The sequence below is a fragment of the Periplaneta americana genome, chromosome 7 (genome assembly GCF_040183065.1).
Source record: "Periplaneta americana isolate PAMFEO1 chromosome 7, P.americana_PAMFEO1_priV1, whole genome shotgun sequence".
In the NCBI taxonomy this organism is placed as follows: Eukaryota; Metazoa; Arthropoda; class Insecta; order Blattodea; family Blattidae; genus Periplaneta; species Periplaneta americana.
The window spans coordinates 127,836,901-127,845,997 of NC_091123.1; the positions used below are offsets into that span (position 1 = coordinate 127,836,901).

Genomic DNA, 9,097 nt, shown 5'->3' on the forward strand with positions numbered 1-9,097 from the left:
TGACCAATAAAACGGTACGAAAGGACGTATTTCAACCAATCATGGCTGCTTATCGCACAATTTTATCGCGTGCCTAGCATTTGTTTAATTTTATCGCGTCCCTAGCATTTGTTTCTTTGTTTGCCAACATTTGAAACTGCGCTGGTCTGGACGTCAAAAATATATATAAAATTACAAACCACTCCAGTCGATGCACAGCAGTTTCAAATATGACTCGCATTGGCATTCAAGAACAAGAATTAATAAAAATCGCTGATCATACCTATGCATCTTCTGAAATCCGATTTACAAATAAATGAAGAGCACCATTCGGAAATCCTGAATAAGTTGAATACACCATGTAGGCCTAAATCAACGAGTTCCACTTCTATTATGCACAGTCCAATATAACATCAATTGAACCACCAACCACATTCAAATTTGAAAATTGTACATTCAGTAATTATTCCTTTTAAAATTATTCATTCGGAAATTCTGAATAAGTTGAATACACCATGTAGGCCTAAATCAACGAGTTCCACTTCTATTACGCACACGTCCAATATAACATCAATTGAACCACCAACCACATTCAAATTTGAAAATTGTACATTCAATAATTATTCCTTTTAAAATTATTCATGTTTATTTTTTATGTCATCGTCGTTAATTAAAACTTTTCTAACACTTGTGTATATTAGTTAGGTTATGTTATAGCTTCTGCTCTGAGAGGATAAAAATAACTTCTGCTATATGATATTATGGATAGTCACGTATCAGAGATTGTTTAATATTAATATTTATTGAATAGTAATCATTACAGTGTCTGTATAAAGACACTACTGTCATCTAGCATGCATCTAGCGTAATATTTGTAATGTTGAGATGGTACAATAATACATTTGAAGACAGTTGTATTTTCGTAAGTCAATTAATATTTTATTGTATTGGAGTACTTCGTTACTTCTAATCTTTATATACTTTCTTCTAATCGTGTAATAGTCAATTAAATCCCACTCGAGTTTTGATTTTCTCTAGATAAATCAAAACGTCTAGTGAGATTACTGTTGATAATCGTTGGGCAGTTCCTGACATGACGAGGTAAGAAGTTTCATAGACGAGAAACTGACACGGTGAAACAAGATAAGTAGAAAGAGTTACGGTGACGAAGACTGTTTAAGTCTAACTGATGTGAAATTTCCAGGAAGATTGAAAATCGTAGAAATTACAAAAACTCAGTAACGCGTCGCTTTTTAACCGATTAAAATATCTCCATCAAGACGTCCTTTTTTTATCATATAGGCTACTGTATTCCGTCTGAACTCGTCACATTTTGAACCCGGATTCATCGACGTGGAAAGTCGATGCACTGATCATCTAAAGAACTTGGTCCCTTAGATTTGACAAGTCATCATTAAGTGAAACAGTAAACAAATCCCCTGTCATTCTTCACCACGATGTGATGTAGTACGTCTCAACCAACATGAATACAGAGAGTTGGTGGCGGTCAGTGGAAGGTCCGGCACATGTTAGAGAAGGAGAACATCTGACGTTCGGTAGGAGGCAAGAAGTAGCAAGCAAAGTCTAATTTACATTGCTACCCCACATCGAGCGAGCGAGTGCTGCGTCTATTGTGTACAGATTGCTATCTGCTCGATATCGCCTGGAGCCTGCCTGACTGCCTGCCTGAACCAGATCTCATTCACAGAGTGAGCCAATATTCTTGTGGTTCCTTGCAAAACTGCACTTGGCGTCTTATTCTCCATGCTTCACTACACACAAATGACTTAGAAACGGGTTTCAGTAGGTCCTGACTTCAAGCGACACACCTACAAAATGTGTCTGTTGTTTTTATTATTGAAGGTACGTTAGAAATATGAATAGTTCATAGGTCAGTACAAGGTGTACATGCAACGGCGTATATCAAGCGTTCAGTAGAAGTGGAAGAAAGCGGAGTAGTTTAGAATTACGAATTATGTAAGAATGAACCTTCGTGATGTTTTTTACTATAATGTGCATGAAATTCCCCAGAGTTATTGAAAATGAAGCTGTGGCAATGTTGATATTTCCATATTGGTCAGCGTAAGATACGAAAAAAGAAAGGTTATCGTTGAAAAGGTTAAGAAAGGTAGGACGAACAAGAAAGCACAATGGGTATGTGTACATGTATGTTTAAGATGTATATGTACAGTAGTGGCAAAAAACAACCGGACCGACCCTTGTAGCTGATTTCAGAGCCTTGTTCACTCCAGAGCACGATAGACTGGTAACTAAGACTTTCGTGGTTCGAGTCCTACGTGTGAAGGAAACTTTTTTTTGTTTCTTATTCCAATTTATTTCCAATACTTTTCGATTGCAGCGATATTTTACTACTTAATTAACTTATTATTCCCAGAACATGAATTTTATCAGCTTATTTTATAATGGCTTTCGAAATGGGCTACGTTAGCAGTCGAACTACAATAATTTCAGTAGGTTACTCGCTATCTTGTGAATGCAGGCGTGGCATGCGCAGTGGCTCATTTCGGGGACTTTGATTATTCCATCGGTCCGGTTTTTCTTGCCACTACTGTACTTATAAATATGAGTGTGTGTGAACATGGATGATAGTGCTTAGATGAGTGGGTAAGTGGATGGATGGATGGATGGAAAGAAGGAAGATGATGGGTGAATTGATAGAGGATGGATGAATGATTGAGTGAATTAATTAATATAATTATAGATGAATGGCCAGATAAACAACACATGAATGAATAGATCAATTTATGATTGAATGGATGAACGGCGTGTAAGAACATGGGTGGAAGGATGGATGGCTGAGTGTTTATGAATGATCAGATAGGCAAATGGATGAATAAGTATGTCTGTTTGGGTAGGACAGCAGATGGATGGATTGATTGAGGTAGATTCGTATAATAATAACCATCATGAAGTAAAGTCTCTTTATGATAGCTTATTATTTACCCTCTCGCACAGCTTACATGCCAGGTCTCGCGTCTTATGTATGTATGTATGTATGTATAGTATTACAAAAACGTTTTGTCGCACAGATACTTTATAAGTCCCAGAAAGGAGGCAGTGCGCATGATCAGACATACAACGAAACAAAACTAATTTTATTACCTCAACTAGTCCTTCTCTTGTGAACCAGGTTGCTCAGCCTCTGATAATGCGCATTGCCTCCTTTCTGGAACTTATAATGTGTCTGTGGGACAAACCTTTTTTCTAAGACTGGTATCTATTATAATGTATGAAATCGATGAATAACTGGTTTGATTGATGGATGGATGGATGGATGGATGGATGGGTAGGAGGGCTGATGAATAAATGAAACGCTAGATCAGCGGTCATCAGCACGGTGCTAGCGTGTCTTACCCGCGGATAAGACATTGCACTAACGTGCATCCGTGGTTACTGGCGGGTATGTTTTCTGCCTCTCCCTTCTGCACGACAGTGCATATTACGACACACACATTACCCTTTACCAATTTTAGGGAGTGCTGATCACCACTGCGCTAGATAGATAAGTGGATTTTGGTGAATGGATTGAAGAAACGATGGGAAGGTTGATGTGTGGGTAGAAAGAAGAGAAAAAAATAGACTTAATATTGCATAAAGGTCTACATTACAAGAAATGTATATATACATAGGCCTATTTATAATATGAGAGTTAAAGGATTCAAAATTTGTATGATACAGTTTAAAAGGGATATAGGTTATTAACTTTTGTATTACAATTTATCTTAAAACATTTTTTGGCTTTGATGCTTCAATAAGTGTTACTTTATGTCTTTAAATATTTATATTTAATAATTAGTTATGTATGTCTCCATTTATTGTCAATTTAAGGTAGATTTCTTGTATATTTATTTAATCTATTTGACTGTTATATTTATAAATCTATAATAACTTATAAAATTACAAATTTAGTATAGATTTGTGAAAATATTATATTGCATTATTATTATTATTATTATTATTATTATTATTATTATTATTATACTTACTGGCTTTTAAGGAACCCGGAGGTTCATTGCCGCCCTCACATAAGCCCGCCATTGGTCCCTATTCTGAGCAAGATTAATCCAGTCTCTATCATCATATCCCACCTCCCTCAAATCCATTTTAATATTATCTTCCCACCTACGTCTCGGCCTCCCCAAAGGTCTTTTTCCCTCCGGTCTCCCAACTAACACTCTATATGCATTTCTGGATTCCCCCATACGTGCTACATGTCCTGCCCATCTCAAACGTCTGGATTTTATGTTCCTAATTATGTCAGGTGAAGAATACAATGCGTGCAGCTCTGCATTGTGTAACTTTCTCCATTCTCCTGTAACTTCATCCCTCTTAGCCCTAAAAATTTTCCTAAGCACCTTATTCTCAAACACCCTTAATCTCTGTTCCTCTCTCAAAATGAGTGTCCAAGTTTCACAACCATACAGAACAACCGGTAATATAACTGTTTTATAAATTCTAACTTTCAGATTTTTTGACAGAAGATTAGATGACAAAAGCTTCTCAACTGAATAATAACACGCATTTCCCATATTTATTCTGCGTTTAATTTCCTCCCGAGTGTCATTTATATTTGTTACTGTTGCTCCAAGATATTTGAATTTATTATTATTATTATTATTATTATTATTATTATTATTATTATTATTATTATTATTATATACGTTTACATTGTAATTGACTGTATCGAGTGAATGTTTACATCTTGGAAATAAATAAATAAATAGGTAGGTAGGTAGACAGACAGACAGACAGACAGACAAGTAAACAAGTAAATAAATAGATTGATTAATTAATTTTGCTTGGGAGCGCTAATTATATTACCCGTCGGTGCATTCTTTTTTTGATTGAAAGGTTTTATTAGAGAATCGTATGATGAGAATGAGTTAAATCGAATTACGCGCTCGTATTAGACGAAATACTAGCTGGCAGCCGCTTATTCATTACAAATACAGTACAGTAGAACAGTAGAATATCAAAGCTTATTTCGTATTTTTCTATGACTTCGGTAGTATTGCTTGATATTATCAATATAATATTCAGTTGAGACACTTATCCATTAATTACGACAGTCCCTTGTATCTCTTGTACTATAATATTTACTAACGAAATCGTACTTCCATCTGCTTTCTGGTTTCTTGAAGTCACGAAGCTTAGCGTAGTTTAACACCTTCGTCTAAATAATAGGCTCTTGATGACGTTCACCTCGTGAAATATGTCTGAAGATCGTGAGTTTTCTTAAGGGTGGCAAAAAACGTTATTACAGTCGTAAATCTAGAATAATGAATATTTTATTCCGATAAATCTAGGGCACTGGCCTTGAGTGTATCTGCAAGCTGTCTTGAACATTAAGGCGTCTGAAATTATTGTTATTCTTTTCTATTCTCCTTCCATCTTAAGGTGAAAGTCAATTAAGCTCAATTAGTAAAACAAATTAGATACGTACTGGTAGAGCGATACTACAGATTCTGGTGAAGGAAGAATTAATTGTTTTGTTGACTTTCGGAACGGTTGTGGCCTCTATGAAACGTAGAGGAAAATGTGCGTGGGAAATTATTTTTTGAAGAAGAAAAGCTGCTGGCACTTGTTGCTGATAAACTCTAGTACCATGCACAGATATAACTTCATATCTTAACATATAAAATTGACATGAATTAAGGTATACATCGATTATTAAGATAAAAATCCACAGTTTTTTCTTAATGTCTTTTCATTGGTTACATGATTCTTGGGAGTAAACTAAGCAATGCATATAATTCAAACTTGATAAAATTTATAACATTTTGGGCCGACCTAACAAAATTAGAAACTGACCTAGGGTAAAACTTCATTCGCCAAAATTATCTCCTACGTATGGAGAATGTTACATACTGAAATAACACACCCAATAACACATCCACAACATATACTTAATACACAATTACAGTTCAATTAATGCCCATACATTATTCGACATCGTAATACATGACACAAAAACAACCACCCCCACCATAAGAGCAACGCACCCCATCCCTACAACTGACGAACGCAAATGCCGGAAATCAAGATCAGCTGGAACTGCAGTAGTTCGAAAGACACTGAAGATGACGCTGCACTAGCGTCGAAACGGGGACCCGTCTGTCTAAGGTACATAACCTGTTTAAATTATAACACTTCTAACGGTTCAACTAATATAGTTTCAAGTTTAGAAAAGTGTTAACGTGAACAAGAAACAATGAATTTATTTATCTTCAACCATTCAAAAGATATGCCACATTACAGTAGGCCTATATAAGCCCTTTAGAAAAAAAATAATTATAATAGACTGAAAATAATAATGTTAGTTTACAACATAGGCACATGTTTAAGCTTCAGTTTGGTACCTCAATGGAGTCTTTTACCGAATTGGAAGTCTACTTTATGTTAGTCGAAACGATAACGAATGTCGGAAAATGTAAAATAGGAGAAAACATACACTTAAGGAGAGGTATACGTCGACTCTAAAAATCTCAGATTTCTTAAAAATTTGGTTAAATAATGTTTTTCCCTCAGCTGAAAGGTCATTTTTTCTAGTTTTCAAAAATATAAGCCTGTACCCATTATCTCAATAATTTCTCATCATCTCTGAACGTTGCCAGTAGTTAAAGAAAGACGTCAAATAAAGATCTATTGAATATAGTCATTTAGTTCAAATCCAAGTTGTTTTAATTCATCGATAAGAATCTATGCAAAAAAAAAACTTTTTTTCTTTTCGTTTAGAACGCTATTAATTATTGAAAAGTGATTTTTATGCTCACTGAATATAAAGGACGCCATAAATTCTGGACAGAACTTCTTTCTCATGAGTTGATATTAAGAATTTGTTTTATTATTCCACCACAGTTAGCCACAACCAGATCACGTAAAGCTTCTTGTAGTACGTGAAGTCATAGTGAAATTGCTGTATTTTCTCAATAAACTTGTCTATTTTATTGAATTTTTTTTCGTAAACCTCCTGCATAGTTCAGCTGTTAGAAAGCAATCATCGCATAAACTTACAGACTTCTAAATAATAATTCTAGTCGCATATGTCGTTACATTGGATGCTCAGTGTAAATTCATATTCAAGCCCATAGATGTCCAATAATAATTGTAACTCGTACGAGGTAACCCCTGGCATGAGAACCCGCAGCGCATATTCTTTAAGGTCGTTTTTCCTATTTTATATGGAAAGTTATTGACCTTAGCAGAGCATGCTTGACGTGCAATATCTCCTGGTTCTATAGGCGTTTGGACACCTATGTTCGAGCCTATGTTTGTGAAATACGTGATTCAAACAGATCCAGAAAAAAAAAAAAAATGAGCCGCCTAATTCTACTAAGTTCCAGATCCAATGCATTGCGCATGTGCAGTAAACAAGAACACCTAAATGTATGCTACCTGTGGACAATCTTGGGAAGCTTGTTGCCTACATTCAGGAGGACTGCTACAAAGACTTGGCCCATATTTTATTTCCGTATCTGTAAAAATCAATCCATCCAAGATATAACGATTTGCATAGAGATGATCGATTTCAATGTCATGATTGGAAAATCAAAACAGTTTTTAAACAACACAGATTTTAATTACTGCTCCTTTAATTTAATAAGTTATAAATTAAATTTTGTATATTTATCGAGAAACATAATATTATTTACAGTATTCTCACTAGAGGTTTTGATTTATCTAGAGAAAATCAAAACTCGAGTGAGATTTAATTGACTATTACACGATTACAAGAAAGTATATAAAGACGAGAAGAAATAGAGTACTCTAATACAATAAAAATTAATTGACTTACGAGAATACTAAATTGTCTTAAAAGTGCAAATCAAGATTTCAGGTATAACTCCCTGTAAAGTTGATTTGAATAATTTCGAGGGAAAAATTGTTCCGGAGCCGGGTATCGAACGCGGGACCTTTGGTTTAACGTACAACGCTCTACCACTGAGCTACCCGGGAACTCTAACCGACACCGATCCAATTTTTCTCTCTATATCCACAGACCTCAAAGTGGGCTGACAACCGTCAAACAACCAACTTCGAGTGCACACTAACTCCGTGTGACTTAAATTGTGGTTTTCTGTTAACGAACAGTGACGTGTATTATGCAAATCAAGAGTAGAGCGTTGGTATGTTAAACCAAAGGTCCCGGGTTCGATACCCGGCTCCGGAACAATTTTTCCCTCGAAATTATTCAAATCAACTTTACAGGGAGTTATACCTGAAATCTTGATTTGCATAGTGTGCACTCGAAGTTGGTTGCTTCACGGTTGTCAGCCCACTTTGAGGTCTGTGGATATAGAGGGAAAAATTGGATCGGTGTCGGTTAGAGTTCCCGGGTAGCTCAGTGGTAGGGCGTTGGTACTTTAAACCAAAGGTCCCGGGTTCGATACCCGGCTCCGGAACAATTTTTCCCTCGAAATTATTCTGTCTTAAAAGTGTATTATTGTTCCATCTCATCATTACAAATATTCCGCTAGGTGGCAGTAGTGTGTTATGATGAGTTTTTCTCTTTTTGCCAGCCTTGTCAACTATACAATCTTCGTTGAACTCTATGGACGTTTACTAGTCAAGAAGGCTTTGTTGATTGTTTCGTTTTTATTAAAACAGTTGCATTCAACTTCAGTTGCTATTAATATGTTATATTAAACAATCTCATACAGCAGAAGCTATAAAATAACCAAATAATATCAACAAGATAAATGGTAAAAAAGTTTTAATTAAGGATTATGAAATAAACATGAATCATTTTCAAAGATACAATTATTGAAAGTACAATGTTGTCAAACAAAGAAACAAATGCTAGGGATGTGAAAAAATTGTAGGATAAGCAGCCATGATTGCTTGAAACACGTCTTTCCGTACTGTTTTATTGGTAAAAAGTAGTATGACGTAGTAAAAGTGTAATAGTCACATTAAAACAGTTAACTACGAACAAAATATAGCCTATTTTCTTATTAAGTCTAAGTAAACTTGATTTAAAAAGTTAAAACTGTTTTAATATGCAAAGTTATTTTGAACAATTTCATAAAGAATCCCACTGAAATCTCAATAAGTTAGGAAAAATTGCCATGACTCGAGTATATTGGTTGTGTTACTC

The 9,097-nt window shown here is 35.2% G+C and overlaps 1 non-coding gene across 1 annotated transcript; it reads left to right on the top strand.

Annotated features, from left to right (window-relative positions):
- Positions 1-8,330: 8,330 nt before the first annotated feature.
- On the top strand, positions 8,331-8,402 carry TRNAK-UUU (transfer RNA lysine (anticodon UUU)). Its single transcript has one exon. It is a non-coding gene; the product is annotated as a tRNA-Lys (tRNA).
- The last annotated feature ends 695 nt before the right edge of the window (positions 8,403-9,097 follow it).